General features: G+C 36.0%; 1 protein-coding gene across 2 annotated transcripts in view; it reads right to left on the minus strand.

Moving 5' to 3' along the window:
* LOC136848555 (protein NDNF-like) overlaps positions 1–6,968 on the minus strand; it is a 25,483-nt gene extending 18,515 nt beyond the window's left edge. Inside the window, exon 1 of one of the 2 annotated variants that reach the window (XM_067120835.1) lies at positions 5,960–6,960. The gene's annotated coding sequence lies outside the window, so the exon portion shown is untranslated. Of the gene's footprint in view, positions 1–5,959 lie in introns of both variants that reach the window. The other variant, XM_067120836.1, reaches the window with a different exon arrangement.
* Between the last annotated feature and the right edge of the window lie 4,138 nt (positions 6,969–11,106).

The following is an 11,106-nucleotide window of genomic DNA, read 5'->3' on the forward strand; positions in this document are numbered from 1 at the left end:
GGTTGAGGGCGTGCCCTTCGAATATTTATACACGAAGAGAATGAAAATGCATCTGGCAGAAAGGCGGAATTCAATGTACTGCAAACTTGCCGTAGAGAAATCTTGCCAAGAGTATCTACGTTTTGGTGAGATATCGGATCGACTCTGAAACTCTCACTGTTTCCCTTGCATAAAAAAAAATGTCACTCCGCGCTGTGTTTTGTTTTATTCACAGAAATATAAAATAACCAGTTGTTTCCTGAGGTTATATCGACCATTTTCTCATTTGAATGTGCACGAGTGGTAATACACAATTGAATAGTGGTGGTACATGAAACTGTTAACGCCTTTCTCATCACTGTTTAGATTGGATTATATATTTTAGGCCCAAGGCCAAGCTCTGGGATCTATGAGGTCATTCAGCGCTGTAATGGAAATTGACAGTAAAAAGGGCTGAAAGGTGTAACCGGAGGAAAACCTCGCCGTTGCACTTTGAAACAATAGATAGAGAGGGTGGTAAGTCAGATGGGAGAAAGAGAATATGAACGGAGGTACAGAAAAAGGAATGAAAGGGGTTGCAGCTAGGGGCCTAAGGGACGCTGCAAAGAACCTTACGAAGTAATACCTACGGTGCCCCACGTGAGGTGCACTGACGGTGCTAACCCCCTACGGAGTTGTCACTATTTAGGTGTTGTTGAAAATAAGGCTGGAAAGATTGTCTGAAGTGGCCTCAAAAAAAAAAAAATGACATTAACTTTCCACTACCACCAGTCTCTATATACCCTGGAAACCTTTGAGTGCCTCTTCCTTGGCTCCCTACACCGACCCACCCACCCAAAAACAATAAAAACCAGTAAACAAAAACCGAAAAAGTTGGAAAATCAATACACGATAACTGGTGACGGGTTCCTGCTGTCTCTTTACTCAAGCGTGTCTTGGACCCATTCAACTGTTTCCGAAAATTGATGTTTGTCCTCCCTGCCAATGGAAGTTCAAATTGCGTCCGTATTCATATAGACTATAAGGATGAGAAGTTTGCGTAGTATTTTTTTTTTTTTACTTTCGAAGTTTGTTGTAACTTCTGATTTCTTTACTGTGTCCTCCAACAAAGGCTGGAGTAGGTTACGTAGGTGCTTAACCCACCATATACTTTAAATTGTTGTTGTTGATGGATCTTCACAAAATTTTGTAATTAGGAAAGCTTACCATCTTTAGTTTTCTGTAAAAGAAAACTATTATGCTGGCTTTGTCTGTCCGTCCGCACTCTATTCCATCCGCACTTTTTCTGTCCAGATCTTAAAAACTACTGAGGCTAGAGGGCTGCAAATTGGTATGTTGATCATCCACCCTCCAATCATTAAACATACCAAATTGCAGCCCTCATAGCCTCATTAGTTTTTATCTTATATAAGGTTAAAGTTAGCCATAATCATGCTTCTGGCAACGATATAGTATAAACCACCACTAGGCTGTGGTTAAAGTTTCATGGGCCGCGTATCATACAGCATTATACCGAGACCACTGAAAGATAGATCTATTTTCGGTGGCCTTGATTATATGCTGTACAGAAAACTCGAGTGCGTACTTTTTACTTGTTCTTGAAAGTCAGCACACTGATCATTCTGTGAATTAATATTCTATCTAGCATGGATTAGACATGAGCAACTGTAGTTTGAATAGGTTAGGTTGGTTAGCTTAGGTTAGGTTGGTTAGCTTAGGATAGCCTAGGTTAGGCTGATTAGGTTAGGTTAGGTTGATTAGGTTTGACAATAAATTTTTAGGTTAACGAATTTAAACGAGGCAGTTACAGCGAAAAATACAGGAACTGAGAAAATACAACTTGCGAACTTTGCAGCTGGCATAAGTTATACTTTGGAATACAACTGATATCACAAATCTTGATTATGGTTCGTTCAATACATCTTAAACTGAATTATTATTATTATTATTATTATTATTATTATTATTATTATTAAAAAATACTATATCACAAATTTTGAATATGGTTCGTTCATTACAGATTAAAATGAATTATTATTATTATTATTATTATTATTATTATTATTATTATTATTATTATTCCTTTTCGTAATCACATAATAATTGATAGCCTAAAATTCTTTATTATTATTAATATTAAAAAGGATGGCTGTATTATGCGAATTTATCTTATATAGTGTCTTTTCTATCTTCCTTATGATTCGCTTTTCAGGCTCAGCGATGTTAGTCAGCAACTGGCCGATATTCATGTTGGAAAAGGATAGTGTGCGGAATATGGGAAGTCTTTTATTAAAATATCCAATCAGAAATCGTTCGTCTGGATTCCTTTTCATAATCACATAATAACTGATAGTCCAGAATTCTTCTTCATTATTATTATTATTATTATTATTATTATTATTATTATTATTATTATTATTATTATTATTATTATTATTATTATTATTATTATTATTATTCAGAAGATGAACCCTATTCTTATGGAACAAGTCCAAAGGGGCCATTGACTTGAAATCTAAGCTTCCAAAGAATATGTTGTTCGTAAGAATGAAGTAACAGAAGGTAAAGGGAAAAAGAAAGATGAGATCACCCATTAAAAAAAGAAATACCAAAACTAATAAATAAATAGGTAAAAATGTAAGTAAATTACCAAGATACAAGGAGAAATGCACTAGAGTAGTAGATCCCTGAAATAGAATAAAAAGATATATTTCGTTAGGAAAATACCACTGAATTTCTTGAAATTACAAATTATCTAATTAAATTCTCATGTGACATCGAGAAAGAGGAAATAAAACATTTTACTGTTCGGAAAACTTGTTTTAGAATAATTCGAACACAAGCGAAAAAAAAACTCGTATACACGTGCCAACATTATCTCCCCCCCCCACCCCCCAGATGCCCCACCCACCCAATAACCATCACTGAGACCTTTGTCTTAAGAAAACAAATGAAAAGAGATCTTCCATTCATCTTGAGGCTAGTGTCTTCATTTTAGTTTTCTGTAAAAGAAAACTATTGTGACGGCTTTGTCTGTCCGTCCGCACTTTTTCTGTCCGCACTTTTTCTGTCCGCACTTTTTTCTGTCCGCCTCAGATCTTAAAAAAAACTACTGAGGCTAGAGGTCTGCAAATTGGTATGTTGATCACCGACCCTCCAATCATCAAACGTACCAAGTTGCAGCCCTCTAGCCTCAGTAGTTTTGATTTTGTTGGAGGTTAAAGTACGCCATAATCGTGCTTCTGGCATCGCAACAAACAGGCCACCACGGCCGACTGAGAGCTTCATGGGCCGTGGCTCGTACAGCTTTATACCGAGACTATCTAAAGATAGAGCTATTTCCGGTGGCCTTGATTGTGCGCTGTACGGAAAACTCGACTGCGCCGAAGAAACGTCGGCGCATTTTTTACTTGCTTCTTATTTTCTCGAGTACGCCAGAGATATCATTTGTCTCAGAGTGTCTTGATCGTGCTCTGGGCAGACAGCATGAATGAGCTTGCTGCAGTATTTTATTTTAGCGGCTTATTCTTGTCGTCGGTTCCTCGTTTGTTTAGGTAATTAAGGGAACGACGCGATGGCAACACTCTGTTGCGATTTGTACCTTTTAATCTTTGGCTCTCACGACATAAACACAAACAATACTGAAATTTTCTCATTCTTCTCTAGGTGATAGTTATATGTATATATATTATTTATACACACACACACACACACACACACACACACACACACACACATATATATATATATATATATATATATATATATTTAATAAAATATAATCACTCTCTCTATGAGTCAGAAGTTTATACACACATATATATGTATACTGTATATAGAAAAGAAACAAGAGAGAGAGAGAGAGAGAGAGAGAGATTGATCAAATCTTATTAGACATTAAATCATATACTGTGATTTGCCTCATTTCCAAGGACACACGTGACGGAAAAAATCGGAAGATGGGGTAGATTTATACAGAGAGAGAGAGAGAGAGAGAGAGAGAGAGAGAGAGAGAGAGAGAGAGAGAGAGACCATAAACACCCGCATTAGGATCGCGAAAATTTCAAAGAGCGTGATGACATACAGCGTAGAAGGTATGTTGTCGTGGGAGTGAGAAGTACCCTTTCAAAGATATTTATGTAGACAAAAAGTACCTGAGAAAGAGGGCCAAGGGAGAGAGAGAGAGAGAGAGAGAGAGAGAGAGAGAGAGAGAGAGAGAGAGAGAGAGAGAGAGACTCCACCTGATGAAGAGATAAGGCAAGACGCAGCAAGAATTTTCTTAATGATTAATGGGCGAGGAGACGTTTTCCTTCTGATGCCAAGTGTTTCTCACTTACGGGAACATTTTGCGGTTTGCGAGTTGCGGATGCAAATGTCAGCCTCGGCAGCTGTCCGGGTACTCATTTCTTTTGCCTACGTATGGCAGCTTTTATTTTACTATTTTTTTTTTTTTTTGCTTCTCAGTGGGTAGGTTCTACGTTTGTTCCTTCGTTTGTTTGTTTATTAAAATAGCTACTTGTGGGTACCGAAGGTGTATGATATTAAGAAAAGGTGGAATTTAATTTTTTTTTTGTCGCAAGTTCGTATCTTGAGAGAGTAGATTATTTTTCTTAGGATTTTGTGTGGTGTTTCTCTCTCTCTCTCTCTCTCTCTCTCTCTCTCTCTCTCTCTCTCTCTCTCTCTCTTCGTTTGTTTCTCTCTGTAGGTGAAGTTAAAATAGCTACTTTAGGGTGCGAAAGTTGTATGATACTAAGAAAGGGTGGAATTTAATTTTTTTTTGTCACAAGCTCACATCTTCGGAGAGTAGATTATTTTTCTTATGATTTTGTGTGTTATTTCTCTCTCTCTCTCTCTCTCTCTCTCTCTCTCTCTCTCTCTCTCTCTCTCTCTCTATTTGGATCTATTTCACCCCAGTTACCAAACTCTTTCTCTCTCCTGTCTCTTATAATATATATATATATATATATATATATATATATATATATATATATATATATATATATATATATATATATATATATATATATATATATGTTTATGTTTATATATATACATGTTATATGTGTATACATATCATTACCTTCCCATATGAATCTGAATCTATTTCACTTCCACAGCCCAACTCTCTCTCTCTCTCTCTCTCTCTCTCTCACTATTCATCTCGTCTGGTTCCTGACATCCATCCACTACATTAAACAAACCCCAATAATAATCAAGAACTCAGAACTCTGTTGACAAGACGAGATCAATATTATTGAAATCTTTCGGCAAAGGCTTTTTACAACACTTTACAACACTTTACAAGTGCCAGTTGGGGCGACTCTTGGCAAGTTAGGAAGGGTTTCTATTCAACATTTCTCAACTGAAGGTAATTGCAAATCTATAATAATTCATTTTCATATAAAGAAAAAGGTGCTATATAATGTTGTACCGTCAGCGTCTGCTCAAAGGTTGTGATAACTTTCTGGTTATGAATGGCTTGAGTTCGTGTCTTGTTTATTGCACTTTTAATTATGAATCTGGCAATTCTTTTTTGCGGGCGTGAAGTGGGTTGAAATGATTACTCTGCGGGATTAGAATTGCGAATCTTTTTTTTTGTCTTAATTCTCTGTCTGTCTGTCTGTCTGTCTGTCTCTCTCTCTTTATTTTGCTTTTTTGGATCTTTTTCATCCCAACAACCAGCCTCTCTCGGTATTATATATATATATACATATATACATATGTATATATATACTTATTACCTATATATATGTATATATATAATATATATATGCATATATATTATAGACATATACACATATACACATACGCGCACACACACACACACACACACACACACACACACACACATATATATATATATATATATATATATATATATATATATATATATATATATATGTACAAAATGTACACAGACCTATTGACAAGAAAGCAAAACAGTTTCTTTACCATCATAAGAAACTGAGCAAACACTCACCTTTCCAGGATTATATCACCTCGCTGACATTACACTGATGGCCTTTAATACGCGGTCTATCATAAGTCAAAACAAAGAGAAAAGTCATTTCTGAGTATTATTAAAAATTAAGAACTTGATATTACATTTTTCCCTTTTGAAGCAAAACTTAAATTGAATATATTTCTTTAGGGAATTCGATATTTCGAATTTCTATCGCGAATACGAATAAAAGTATATATATATATATTTTTTGGAAAGTATGACAACGTTTTTCACTGGGTTTGTGTCTGTTCTCTTCTTCGTCTTCTTGAGATTAAGAATATGGAGGTTTAGTCAAATTCTTAATGTTTATTTTTCAGTATCATCGCAAAAAACAAGACACAGTTCCTTGCTGGAATACGGATATAAATAAGTTTTTTCTCTCCTTTATCAACCAGTTGAAAGCAAAACACACTGTCCTTTCTTGAAAAGCGTAGGCAATCAGTTTTTTTCTCCCTTTATCAACGAGTTACAACAATGTCGTCAGCCAGTAGTATGGAAGATCACAAAAGATACCTAAGATCTGTCGAGTTACAGTAATGCCTTCAGTCAATAGTATGAAAGATCACGCAAGATACGTAAGATCTGTCGAGATAAAAGAATGCCTTCAGCCAAATAACATTTAAGAACACTCAAGATACGTAAGATCTGTCGAGGTAAAACAATGCCTTCAGCCAATAACATTTAAGATCACTCAAGATACGCAAGATCTGTCGATTTACAGAAAAGTCTTCAGCCAGATAACATTTAAGATCACACAAGATTCGTAAGATCTGTCGAGGTAAAACAATGCCTTCAGCCGATAACATTTAAGATCACACAAGATACGTAAGATCTGTCGATTTACAGAAAAGTCCTCAGCCAAATAACATGCTGGGATCACACAAGCGACTTAGAACCTGTCTTCTGTGACGACCCGATAAGCTGGCGACTGACTCGAAGCAACCTTTCAGCCAGCAAAGCTCGGGCGATACTCGCCCCGTCTTGTTGCGCTGGTGGATGGTTGTTGAAGAAGAAGAAGAAGAAGAAGAAGACGATGCCGGGGGGGGGTGGGGGAGAAGCCGTAGTGGCGGTAGGAGTATACCCACCTGTCCACGCAGGCCAGACGTGGGGTCCTATGCTCCCCAACACACCTTCTGGTTGATCTTTTAGCTAATCATTACCGCTTGCAATGCGTTCTCTTTTGCATGCACAAGTCATCTCTCTCCTTACACTTTTTATGGTGTTATTGAATGCATGCAGGAAACTTGTTCTCTCTCTCTCTCTCTCTCTCTCTCTCTCTCTCTCTCTCTCGTTACACATTTTACTTGACGTTACTAAATATAATGACTCATTTCTCTCTCTCTCTCTCTGACGTCTGTAAATAGAAGATGCATTTCTCTCTCTCTCTCTCTCTCCCCTCATTTCCTACCTGACATCTCTAAATAGAAGAAGCAGCAACTAGTTATCTCAATCTCTCTCTCTCTCTCTCTCTCTCTCTCTCTCTCTCTCTCTCTCTCTCTTAGTTTCTACTTGACATTTGGAAACAGAAGCAGTTCTCTCTCTCTCTCTTTCTCTTTCTCTCTCAGTTTCTACCTGACATTTGAAAATAGAAGCAGCTTTCTCTCTCTCTCTCTCTCTCTCTCTCTTAGTTTCTACCAGACATTTGGAAACAGAAGCAGTTCTCTCTTTCTCTCTCTTTCTCTCTCTCTCTCTCTCTCTCTCTCTTTCTCAATTTCTACCTGACATCTGGAAATAGAAGTAACAGCTCTCTCTCTCTCTCTCTCTCTCTCTCTCTCTCTCTCTCTCTCTCTCTCTCTCTCTCTTAAAGGCCAATCAGTCTTGCCTACTACTATATTAATCAGTTTAAATTTTGGTTGAAATATTTCAACCAAAAATAAAATCAACCACAACAAAATTAATAAATCATAACTGACCTCGAAATTCAGAAAGTCAAGTTCTGTCTTTGATGTGAATACACGGTTAATCAGGTTATGTGGAACTGTAGGCTACTAAAATCATTTAATGGGATATATAATTCCCATACCACTTTACCATCACTATGGTATTATTATTATTATTATTATTATTATTATTATTATTCTCACACGACTTCACCATCACTATGCTATAATTTATTATTATTATTATTATTATTCTCACACGACTATGCTATAATTTATTATTATTATTATTATTATTATTATTATTATTATTATTATTATTATTATTATTATTATTATTTATTAGATTAAAATATCAATATTTACCATATCAAAAGTTCAAGTATGTCACCAATATTTCTGATACAGAGGCTGATGGACTGGCGAATCTAGCATTCGTATATAGTCCAGCCCTCAGTCTTTCTTGTAGGTGTATCAACGGCTAGTGTTGCGGAAGTTTCCCGCACAGGGAGTTCATCTGTGATTATCACACACTCATATATATATATATATATATATATATATATATATATATATATATATATATATATATATATTGTATATATATGTATATATACAAATATATAAATAAATAAATATATATGTATTATATATGCGTGTGTGTGTGTGTGCGTGTGTGTGTGCGTCTGTCTATGTACTCTGTAAACACATACAGAATATGCTACCATAAAATTAAAAATAAGTTCCGGAGGAGTCAAGACTACAGCACACCTGCTGCCATGCGCTCAAGAAACTAAAGAAAGCCAATTTAATGAATGCTTTGAGGCTCAATTTAATTAATTATTTTTGTTTATCATATCTCCTTCATTAATCCGTATTATTAATTATTCGCCTGAGATCCCAAATCCCAATCTAAACCATTACGAGAAATGGTTAGCTGATCCGCGGACTCTCCCCAGGGTTATAAAGCCCAGTTCTCTGGGTCCTGATAAAACCAATTTGCTTGGCACTGTAAAGATTCATCGAATGGCCGCTGGTATTTACTGTAGTGATTTCAATTGTCGTATTTCATCTCGATCTCATTGCAGTGACGGAGAGGAAATCAGATTTCCAAGTTAATTGTTGGTTGGGTGGGAATTGTTGATGATCGTATCAGCCAAGCTACGCCTACTATAGTTACCCTGAGTGCGTGGGGGGAATTCAGTGTGGTTCTTTGGGTAGGATAATTTCATCCATTTTCTCTCTCTCTCTCTCTCTCTCTCTCTTTCTTTCTCTCTCTCTCTTTCTTTCTCTCTCTCTCTCTCTCTCTCTCTCTCTCTCTCTCTCTCTCTCTTTTCTTTGTCTATCTATCTATCTGTCTGTCTGTCTGTCTCTGTCTCTCTCTCTCTCTCTCTCTCTCTGACTCTGTCTGTTTGTCTGTCTCTCTCTCACACACACTCTTTCTTTCTCTATCTGTCTGTCTGTTTCTCTTTCTTTCTCTATCTATCTGACTCTCCGTCTCAGTTTCTGTCTGTCTGTCTGTCTCTCTCCTGTCTCTCTCTCTCTCTCTCTCTCTCTCTCTCTCTCTCTCTCACACACACACACTTTCTTTCTTTCTCTATTTATCCGTCGGTATGTCTGTATCTCTCTCTCTGTTTCTTTCTCTGTCTCTCTCTCTCTCTCTCTCTCTCTCTCTCTCTCTCTCTAGAAAATGCAGAACAAAAGATTATGCAATCAAAAGAAAATGAAAAATGGAACCTAGAAGAAATGACACTACAAAATATCAAGCAAAACCTAAAATTTTTTTATTCATATGCAAAAAGATGAATAAAATAAGAGTAGAAATAGGCCCTCTAAGAATTGAAGGGCGATTAACGAATGAAAAAAGGAAATATGTAACATATTAGCAGAAAGATATAAGAGTGAATTTACACCTAGAATTGACAATGAAGATGATGATACAGAAATAAGAGATGAAAATACTGAATACTTATCAGATATAGATATTACAGAAGCCGATATTGTGCAGGCTATTAATGAAATTAAAAATGGATCAGCAGCAGGACCAGATGGAGTACCTGCCATATTGTTAAAGAAAGTGGTTCATTCAATCGCAAAGCCGCTAGCAATATTATTAAGACAAAGTATAGATACAGGCAAGATTTATGATGAGCATAAATTAGCATATATTACTCCGACTTTCAAAAGTGGTTCAAGACTAGAGGCAAGTAATTATAGGCCTGTGAGTCTGACATCTCATATTATGAAAGTATATGAAAGGGTAATGAAAAAAATATAATGAAACATTTAATGAAAAATAGATTGTTCAATATAGGACAACATGGTTTTGTACCCGGAAAAAGTACACAAACCCAACTGTTAGTCCACCATGAAAGCATATATAAAAATATGATAAATGAAAAGATACAGATGTGGTTTACCTAGACTTTGCAAAAGCTTTTGACAAGGTAGATCATAATATATTAGCGAAAAAATTAGAAAACATAACATTGTTGACAAAGTAGGAAGATGGATAAAAGAATTTTTGCAAAATAGAAAACAGATAGTGATTGCAAAACGATGAGAAATCGGATGAAGCTACGGTAATATCCGGTGTACCACAGGGTACAGTGTTAGCTGCGTTGCTGTTTGTGATTATGATTACAGACATAGACAGTAATGTTAAGGACTCAGTAGTAAGAAGTTTCGCAGATGACACAAGAATAAGTAGAGAAATTGCTTGTGATGAAGATAGGAACTCGCTACAAAGAGACCTAAACAAAATATATAAATGGGCAGAGATAAATAGGATGGTATTTAACTCTGATAAATTTGAATCAATGAACTATGGTGATAAAGTAGGAATGCTATATGCATATAAAGGACCTAATAATGAGACAATCACAAACAAGGAAGCAGTTAAAGACCTTGGTGTGATGTTGAATAGGAATATGTTATGCAATGATCAAATAGCAATTCTATTGGCAAAATGCAAAGCAAAAATGGGAATGTTGTTCCGGCACTTCAAAACAAGAAAAGCTGAACACATGATTATGCTTTATAAAACGTACGTACGTAGTCCACTTGAATATTGCAATATAATATGGTACCCACACTACCAAAAGGATATTGCACAAATAGAGAGTGTGTACAAAGGTCATTTACAGCTAGAATAGAAGAAGTTAAGGACCTTGACTACTGGGAAAGACTACAATTCTTAAATTTATATAGTCTTGAAAGGAGAAGAGAACGCTACATGGTAAT

This window comes from Macrobrachium rosenbergii, chromosome 19 (assembly GCF_040412425.1).
Source record: "Macrobrachium rosenbergii isolate ZJJX-2024 chromosome 19, ASM4041242v1, whole genome shotgun sequence".
Classification (NCBI taxonomy): domain Eukaryota; kingdom Metazoa; phylum Arthropoda; class Malacostraca; order Decapoda; family Palaemonidae; genus Macrobrachium; species Macrobrachium rosenbergii.